Source organism: Aegilops tauschii, chromosome 4 (assembly GCF_002575655.3).
Source record: "Aegilops tauschii subsp. strangulata cultivar AL8/78 chromosome 4, Aet v6.0, whole genome shotgun sequence".
Lineage (NCBI taxonomy): Eukaryota > Viridiplantae > Streptophyta > Magnoliopsida > Poales > Poaceae > Aegilops > Aegilops tauschii.
The window spans coordinates 177,995,791-178,006,441 of record NC_053038.3 but is presented as its reverse complement, the minus strand read 5'-3'; positions in this window follow the sequence as shown (position 1 = coordinate 178,006,441).

Here is a 10,651-nt window from a genome sequence, read left to right as displayed (position 1 = left end):
AATAAAACTCCAGAAGTCCAAGAAGCAAATTCAAAAATAATACAAACCGTCCAAGAAGCAACCAAGCGGTCCCAAGAAGTAAGGAACCCACTGGAAGGAAGGCGGTAGGTAGCTGTTCACCATCCCTCAATATGCACGAAGAAAAATCGCCAAGCTGTTGTCCCAAAACCATTTGCCCTGAACCTACCATACCTAAGTCTCTAGGTTCATGGGGCGTGTGCAGGGGCATGTCGAGCTGTGGCGGCCCTCAGTATGATGATGTGCTAGAGTATGATTTTTTGTTGCCTCTCGGAAGCATCCCGAAATACGACATCTTCATACATGTACACCGAAGCTTATTTTAGTTGTTGAGTTGCAATCGTCAAGGTCTTTCGACGGTTCCCAATGACAAGTCCTTCGATATCCTTCTCAGATATCACGCCTATTGCTGGTGTATAACGGGAAAGCCAACATTTTAATAACCCACAAACTTTGTTTCTTTTTATTTTTCTCTTTCTCCTTTTCACCTGTTTTCGCTTGTTGTTTCTAGTTGTGCCCCTAGAACATCTTTGCAGCCATGCAGAGGCGCTTCCTTTCATCGTTGACAACATTCCGACGATAAACCACTACATCAACCTACATCATAGGTGTTTGGGGGCAGCAATACTAGGCGACCATGACAACGCCGATGACACCCCGACAACCAATGGTCTACACCGACACACACGATGGGCGCCAGAAGGCAACACCTGCGCTCATGAAGACAACACCATTGTGTCTCTGTGGCCCTGTCTCCAACAAAAATGAAGCATGGGGGCAACATCAACCTCCCAATCATCCATAAAGCCAATGGCATTCCGGTGTACAACCAAAATTTCCTCGCCTTGAATGGTGTGCCGATTATAGATGAAGGGGAGCTGTCATTGGTCTACCACCGCCTCACCTACATCAACACATAGAGATCATGGGAGTAGTGCAATGCGCCAGAGCAACCAGTGTGAATCTGTGAAACCCTCCAATCAAGTCAGCCGGCACCGTAGCAGCTATACGGTCGCGACGAGATTGGTAAATTTTGTTTTTCCTTCCAGGACAAGGCATGATGTTTCTCCATGGAACGAAGACAAGGTAGGGTTGCCTCATTGACCAGCAATGTGCCTGTTATACGATCCAATGAGCTCCCTAGGGAACACACGTGTGGATGGACATACCTGCACAAAGACATATTAATGCTAATCAATCATCTTTGGAATGGCGGGCACATCATCACGGAGATGTCAACTCCAAAAATGTTCTTCAGGCTCCTTATGAATCATGCGCCAAGAATAGAGAAAAAAAACTATTCATCGAGTCAAGCTCGATTGGTTTCGCTCTCATGCTCAACTCGACGAGGGGGCATTTGTTCGACGTGTTTTTGTTCACTGTTGCATAAAATAATTTTTTTAATGAGTTTTGATGTAGGCTATATAAGCATAGGCAAGTCATAATGCAAAAAGAAAATGCTTTTGCATGGCACATGCACGCACGTTCTTGCATAGACACATGCATGATATGGTGCAACTAATACGTGTGTGCACGCGTCCGATGATACGTCTCCAACGTATCTATAATTTTTGATTGTTCCATGCTATTATATTATCTGATTTGGATGTTCAATGGGCTTTATTATACACTTTTATATTATTTTTGGGACTAACCTATTAACCGGAGGCCCAACCCAAATTGCTGTTTTTTTTCGTAGTTCAGTGTTTCGAAGGAAAGGAATATCAAACGGAGTCCAAACGGAATGAAACCTTCGGGAACGTGATTTTCGGAACAAACGTGATCCAGAGGACTTGGAGTGGATGTCAAGCAATGAACGAGGAGGCCATGAGGCAGGGTGGCGCACCTGCCCCCCTGGGCGCGTCCCCCAACATCGTGGGCCCCTCGTAGCTCTCCTGACCGACCTCTTTTGCCTATATATACTCATATACCCTGGAAACATCAGATGGAGAGCCAAACCCCTATTTCCACCACCGCAACTCTCTGTACCCGTGAGATCCCATCTTCGGGCCTTTTCCGGCGCCCTGTCGGAGGGGGTATTGATCACGGAGGGCTTCTACATCAACACCATAGCCTCTCCGATGATGTGTGAGTAGTTTACCTCAGACCTTCGGGTCCATAGTTATTAGCTAGATGGCTTCTTCTCTCTCTTTGGATCTCAATACAAAGTTCTCCAAGATTCTCTTGGAGATCAATTCAATGTAATTTTCTTTTGCGGTGTGTTTGCCGAGATCCGATGAATTGTGGGTTTATGATTAAGATTGTCTATGAACAATATTTGAATCTCCTCTGAATTCTTTTATGTATGATTGGTTATCTTTGCAACTCTCTTCGAATTATCAGTTTAGTTTGGCCTCCTAGATTGATCTTTCTTGCAATGGGAGAAGTGCTTAGCTTTGGGTTCAATCTTGCGGTGCTCGATCCCAGTGACAGAAGGGGAAACGACACGTATTGTATTGTTGCCATCAAGGATAAAAAGATGGGGTTTATATCATATTGCTTGAGTTTATCCCTCTACATCATGTCATGTTGCTTCAAGTGTTACCCCGTTCTTATGAACTTAATACTCTAGATGCATGCTGTATAGCGGTCGATGTGTGGAGTAATAGTAGTAGATGCAGGCAGGAGTTGGTCTACTTGTCACGGATGTGATGCCTATATACATGATCATACCTAGATATTCTCATAACTATGCTCAATTCTATCAATTGCTCGGCAGTAATTTGTTCACCCACTGTAATACTTCTGCTATCTTGAGAGAAGCCACTTGTGAAACCTATGGCCCCCGGGTCTATTTTCCATCATATTAATCTCCCGTCAACAAGCTATTTCTATTACCATTTATTTTGCTATCTTTACTTTTAATCTTTATCATAAAATTACCAAAAATATTATCTTATCATCTCTATCAGATCTCACTTTTGCAAGTGGCCGTGAAGCGATTGACAACCCCTTTATCGCGTTGGTTGCAAGGTTCTTATTTGTTTGTGTAGGTACGAGGGACTTGAGCATGGCCTTCTACTGGATTGATACCTTGGTTCTCAAAAACTGAGGGAAATACTTACGCTACTTTGCTGCATCACCCTTTCCTCTTCAAGGGAAAACCAACGCAGTGCTCAAGAGGTAGCAAGAAGGATTTCTGGCGCCGTTGCCGGGGAGTCTACGCACAAGTCAAGACATACCAAGTACCCATCACAAACCATTATGCCTCGCATTACATTATTTGACATTTGCCTCTCATTTTCCTCTCCCCCACCTCACCCTTGCCGTTTCATTTGCCCTCTTTTCCGTTCGCCTCCTTTTCGTTTGCTTCGTCATTATGGCTAGTCCTTTATCTACTCCTTTGTCCCCCCGAGTTTGAAGTTCTTCACTTCAAACAAAAACAAGGAGAAAATTTAAAAGATGCTTGGTATAGGATGATAGAATCCTATCGTGGTTGCACTATAGACGGAGATTTCAAGGTTTTACTTCGTAATTTTTATGTTGGGCTAACCTTATCCCATAGACAACTCCTTGATTTTGCCGCCAAAGGGAATTTTATTGAAATTGATCCTATTTTTACTTATGAAATTATAGAGGGGATAGTAGGAGTACTTCCCCCACAAAAGGGACTAACTCTTACCCAAGAGGGAACCCAAATCTTAGAAAAATTAGGCGAATTGCAAAAATCTCTTGAACCTCTTAAAAATGTTGGAGGAAATCTCAATCGTATGAATACATTGATCACACTTTGCAATAAACGGTTGGATGCTATAGATCTAAGAATCTCTGCGTATGAAGGGAAACGTAAGGAACCTCCCGGATTCGAGCATAACTCCACTAAAAAGATAAATACCAAAGATGGTAATACTTAGATCTATCCTCGCTTTTATGCCTAGCTAGGGGCGTTAAACGATAGCGCTTGTTGGGAGGCAACCCAATTTTATTTTAGTTTTTTGCTTTTTGTTCTTGCTTAGCAATAAATATTTGATCTAGCCTCTGGTTATTTTTTTTTATGTTTTAATTAGTGTTTGTGCCAAGTAAAACCTATAGGATCTTCTTGGATAATAGTTATTTGATCTTGCTGAAAAAGTCAGAAACTTTCTGCTCACGAAAACAATTGTTTAAAATCACCAGAACGTGATAAAATACTGATTCCAATTGCAGTAGATCAATAAACAAATTATCTAGGTCTTCCTATTTTGGTAGATTTTTCTGAGTTACAGAAGTTTGCTTTAGATACAGATTACTACAGACTGTTCTGTTTTTGACAAATTCTGTTTTTCGTGTGTTGTTTGCTTATTTTGATGAATCTATGGCTAGTAAAAGAGTTTATAAACCATAGAGAAGTTGGAATACAGTGGGTTTAACACCAATATAAATAAAAAATGAGTTCAATACAGTACCTTAAAGTGGTGGTTTGTTTTATTTCGCTAACGGAGCTCATGAGATTCTCTGTTGAGTTTTGTGTTGTGAAGTTTTCAAGTTTTGGGTAAAGATTTGATAGATTATGGAACAAGGATTGGAAAGAGCCTAAGCGTGGGGATGCCCAAGGCACCCCAAGGTAAAATTCTACGACAACCAAGAGCCTAAGCTTGGGGATGCCCCGGAAGGTATCCCCTCTTTCGTCTTCGTCTATCGGTAACTTTACTTGGGGCTATATTTTTCTTCACCACATGATATGTGTTTTGCTTGGAGCGTATTGTATTATTTGAGTCTTTGCTTTTTAGTTTATCACAATCGTCCTCGCTGAATACACCTTTTGAGAGACACACACATGATTCGGAATTTCTTAGAATACTCTATGTGCTTCACTTATATCTTTTGAGCTATATAGTTTTTGCTCTAGTGCTTCACTTATATATTTTAGAGTATGGTGGTGGTTTTATTTTATAGAAATTATTGATCTCTCATGCTTCACTTATATTATTTTGAGAATCTTAAACAGCATGGTAATTTGTTTTAATTGTGAAATTAGTCCTAATGTTATAGGCATCCAAGATGAGCATAATAAAAACTTCCATATTGAGTTCATTGAATATCATGAGAAGTTTGATACATGATAAGTGTTTTGAGATATAAAGGTGGTAATATTAGAGTGTGCTAGTCGAGTAATTTTGAAATTGAGAAATACTTGTGTTAAGGTTGGCAAGTCCTGTAGCATGCACGTATGGTAAAAGTTGTGTGACAATATTGACACATAAGGTGTTCCTTTATTGCTTTCCTTATGAGTGGCGGTCGGGGACGAGCGATGGTCTTTTCCTACCAATATATCCCTCTAGGGGCATGCGTAGTAGTACTTTGCTTCAAGGGCTAATAAACTTTTGCAATAAGTATATGAGTTCTTTATGACTAATGTGAGTCCATGGATTATACCCACTCTCAACCTGTCACAATTTTCTAGCCTCTACGGTACCGTGCATTGCCCTTTCTCGCATTGAGAGTTGGTGCAAACTTCACCGGTGCATCCAAACCCCGTGATATGATATGCTCTATCACACATAAACCTCCTTATATCTTCCTCAAAACAGCCACCATACCTACCTATCATGGCATTTCCATAGCCATTCCAAGATATATTGCCATGCAACTTTCCACCGTTCCGTTTATTATGACACGCTCCATCATTGTCATATTGCTTTGCATGATCATGTAGTTGACATCGTATTTTTGGCAAAGACATCATTCATAATTTTTCATACATGTCACTCTTGATTCATTGCATATCCCGGTACGCCGCCGGAGGCATTCACATAGAGTCATATTTCGTTCTAAGTATTGAGTTGTAATTCTTGAGTTGTAAGTAATAAAAGTGTGATGATCATCATTACTAGAGCATTGTCCCATGTGAGGAAAGGATGATGGAGACTATGATTCCCCCACAAGTTGGGATGAGATTCCGAACTAAAAAAAAGAGGCCAAAGAAAAAAAAAGAGAAGGCCCAAAAAAAGAGAGAAAGAAAAAAAAGAGAAAAAAATGAGAGAAAAAGAGAGAAGGGTCAATGTTACTATCCTTTTTCCACACTTGTTCTTCAAGGTAGCAACGTGATCTTCATGATAGAGAGTCTCCTATGTTGTCACTTTCATATACTAGTGGGAATTTTTCATTGTAGAACTTGGCTTGTATATTCCAATGATGGGCTTCCTCAAAATGCCCTAGGTCTTCGTGAGCAAGCAAGTTGGATGCACACCCACTTAGTTTCTTTTGTTGAGCTTTCATATATTTATAGCTCTAGTGCATCCGTTGCATGACAATCCCTACTCCACTCATTGACATCAATTGATGGGCATCTCCATAGCCTATTGATTAGCCGCGTCAATGTGAGACTTTCTACCTATTTGTCTTCTCACATAACCCCCATCATTATACTTTATTCCACCCATAGTGCTATATATATATCCATGGCTTGCGCTCATGTATTGTGTAAGGGTTGAAAAGGCTGAAGCGCGTTAAAAAGTATGAACCAATTTCTCGGCTTGTCATCGGGGTTATGCATGATGAGAACGTTTCGTGTGACAAAATTGAAGCATGGCCTAACTATATGATTTTGTAGGGATAAGTTTTCTTTGGCTATGTTATTTTGATAAGACATAATTGCTTGGTTAGCATGTTTGAAGTACTATTGTTTTTATGCCAACATTAAACTTTTATCTTGAATCTTTCGGATCCGAATATTCATGCCACAATAAAAAGAATTACATTGAAAATTATGCTAAGAAGCATTCCACATCAAAAATTCTGTTTTTATCATTTACCTACTCGAGGACGAGCAAGAATTAAGCTTGGGGATGCTTGATACGTCTCCAACGTATCTATAATTTTTGATTGTTCCATGCTATTATATTATCTGATTTGGATGTTCAATGGGCTTTATTATATACCTTTATATTATTTTTGGGACTAACCTATTAACCGGAGGCCCAGCCCAAATTGCTGTTTTTTGCCTATTTCAGTGTTTCGAAGGAAAGGAATATCAAATGGAGTCCAAACGGAATGAAACCTTCGGGAACGTGATTTTCGGAACAAACATGATCCAGAGGACTTGGAGTGGACGTCAAGCAATCAACGAGGAGGCCACGGCGCAGGGAGGCGCGCCTGCCCCCTGGGCGTGCCCCCCACCTTTGTGGGCCCCTCGTAGCTCTCTTGACCGACCTCTTTCGCATATTTATACTCATATACCCTGGAAACATCAGATGGAGAGCCAAAACCCTATTCCCACCGCCGCAACTCTCTGTACTCGTGAGATCCCATCTTGGGGCCTTTTCCGGCGCTCTGCCGCAGGGGGCATTGATCACGGAGGGCTTCTACATCAACACCATTGCCTCTCCGATGTTGTGTGAGTAGTTTACCTCAGACCTTCGGGTCCATAGTTATTAGCTAAATGGCTTCTTCTCTCTCTTTGGATCTCAATAAAAAGTTCTCCTCGATTCTCTTGGAGATCTATTCTATGTAATTTTATTTTGCGGTGTGTTTGTCGAGATCGGATGAATTGTGGGTTTATGATCAAGATTATCTATGAACAATATTTGAATCTCCTCTGAATTCTTTTATGCATGATTGGTTATCTTTGAAAGTCTCTTCGAATTATCAGTTTGGTTTGGCCTACTAGATTGATCTTTCTTGCAATGGGAGAAGTGCTTAGCTTTGGGTTCAATCTTGCGGTGCTCGATCCCAGTGATAGAAGGGGAAACGACACGTATTGTATTGTTGCCATCGAGGATAAAAAGATGGGGTTTATATCATATTGCTTGAGTTTATCCCTCTAAATCATGTAATCTTGTGTCGGTGTACAAAAAGAGGGGCACGCTTTTGTACCCCTTTACATGTGCACGAGCAGTCGGAGCCGCGCCCACGACCACACCAAGCAAAACAGAAGCCCAAGACAATCAAAGCAACGCCAACGCCAAGACCACAAAGAGCAGAGGGACGAAGCAGGTTCCCCCGGCAAGACCCTTGCCGGGCAGCCTCAGCAGCCCCGGTAAGGTCCTTGCCGGGGCAGCTCGCCCCACACCAACAGAGCAAGCCACCCTTGAGCCCACGGTCCCGAACGCCATCATTTACGTGGGGCCAGGGCTCGGAAAGGCACCTCTGTGGTGGCATGCAGATCTTTGTGAAGACATGTTCAAGATTAGACGAGGATTAGAAGACGACGATCCTCGGCAAGATCCTTGCCGAGGAAGGCCACCAGACCCTCGGCAAGATCCTTGCCGGGGACGACAACGCGCCATGGCAAGACCCTTGCCGGGCCACCCGGCGAGGCCCTCGCCAAGGACGCCAGCAGGGACACCGCCAGGCCCGCGCCAACCAAGCTTCCAGCACTGTTCACATGCAGCTGCCAGCCCAACCAGCTGGGCGAGCACCTGCGTGGCAACATGCAGCTCCCAGGCCAACTCATCGAGCCCTGCGTAGCGGCATGCAGATCTTCGTGAAGGCTCCGCCACTACGCCACCTCAGCTGCTTGCCTGCCTGCCTGCCTACATGGCACCACGCACCTCACTGGCCAGGGCGCGTGTCAAGGCGAGGAGGAGCGGCGACGGACGGGACGGGCCTCGCCCCTGTCCCCAATAAAGTAAGGGGACACCTAAGGTACGCATTAAATGCATCTTGTCCTGTAATACAAGCGATAAGCTCAGGACACTGTACGCCTTTCCACCTCCTGTGTGTCACTGTGGCAGCCCCTTTCAACTATAAAAGGAGGCCCATGACATACTGGAGAAGGATTCGGCTCTTTCGAACCACGCACTGACCACAGCTAGTTAGAGAGCTCAAGAACTCTCGGAAATACACCCACCAAAGCAGGACTAGGGTTTTACGCGTCCTCGCGGCCCGAACCTGGGTAAACGATCCTTGTGCTCTCTACTAGTCCTGCTCTCCTCGCAACCCTGCGCCCCGGCAACCGTAGTAGGGATTCTTGTGATCCCATAGGTGTCGTTCCACACCGACATCTTTGGCGCGCCAGGTAGGGGGCGCAATTGTGAGAATCTGGTCTGGTAGTTAGCCAAGCAGTTCTTCGTCGCCATGGCTCCTAAGAAGAAGACGGCCATGGCGATTGGCTTGTTGGGAGCCGAACGGCCCGTGCCGGTGCGGACGAGCAGCGGACCGGTCGCAGATAGGACCTGGGCCGCGGCCCGCGAGCACCAGCATCGCCCAGGCAGTCGGAGCCTGGCGAGCGGCGTCGTTTGCGTGCCAGACGACTGGCTACACGTCGCCGGATCCAAAGACGGAGCTGGGCCCCCCGCAGGCGGCGCGGGGCCCTCCAGGAGTGTTGCTGTGCCACCCTTGGGCGGCGCAGCGATCTCCAGGATGCCCACACCGGCGACCACCGCACACTCTTCCCATGGTGTGTGCGCCGAGCAGCGTCACCACGTCGATGACCCTGGGCACCGCCGTGGGAAGAGCTCTGTGCGTCATCCGCAATATGAAGGGGTTCAACACGCTCGCCGAAGCGCTGGAGAAAATGGCACGCAGCCGCTGGGTCATAATGGAGATCCTTCTAACGTAGTTAGAAGTCGAAGCGTGCCGCGATCCACGCAGCTGTCACCGCCGCCCATGCCAGCGGAAGCTTCGGCGCGCACGCTGCTGCTCCTCGACTTCCCTCCTGCTGCGGAGAAGCTCGTCGAGTGGAGGTCCACCATCCGAAGCCTCGTCGCCGTCGCAAACAAAGAAGGTCCGCGACTAGCGGGGCCCTCGGGTCGGCGCTCCACCGAGCCACCACATGCTGGCGCTGGGAGGACCGGGGGAGCTGCGGCCACGGTGCACTCTCCTCCTCCTCACCAGCCGCCGCGGGCGCCGGCCCATCATGATGATGCTTGCGATAACATCTCCATAGCGTCGTCCGACCCGCGGACCCTCCTCGACCAACGCCAGGTCCTTCGGGAACGAGCTCACAAAGACGCTCGAACCACGGTCGAGCGCCGGCACGAAACGTGCCTCCAGTCGGACAAGCGGGCGGGACCCGCTATGGACCACCCGACACCGGGGGGACTCCGGCGGCCTACCTTACGCTGCCCGGCCTTTACCCGTGAGCTGCGGTAGTTCCAGTGGCCGTCCCACCGCACGTTCAGACCCGACGACGGTGAGAAGTACACCGGCAAGACCCATCCGTCCGAGTTCCTCAGCATCTACACCATTGCGATGCAGGCTGCTGGAGCTCGTGACGACAAGGTGCTTGCCAACTATTTCCCTCTGGCGCTGAAGCCCAAAGTGATGTCTTGGTTGATGCACTTGCCGGCGGATTCCATTTCTTCCTGGTCGGATCCGTGCCATGAGTTCGTTGGCGCCTTCATGGGAGGCCACCAAGCTCATGGCCAGGCCAGTGATCTGCATATCATTCCCCAGAATGAAGGGGAGATCCTGCGCAAGTACATCCAGAGATTCAGCCGGGTGCAGTACAACATCCCCGATGTTCATCCCGCCGCTGTGATTAGCGCGTTCCACCAGAACGTGCGCAATCGCAAGATGCGCGAAGAGCTGGCGATGACCAAAGTTAAGGATGTGGCCGAGCTCTACGTTCTGGCCGATAGGTGCGCCCGGGCTGAAGAGGGAAGGAAGTACCCCGGCGAAGACGCCGGCGCGGAAATCGACTCTACCGATGAAGACGCCGCTACCCCGACGAATAAGGGCCGGCGTCGCAACAGGAAACGCAAAGGCATGG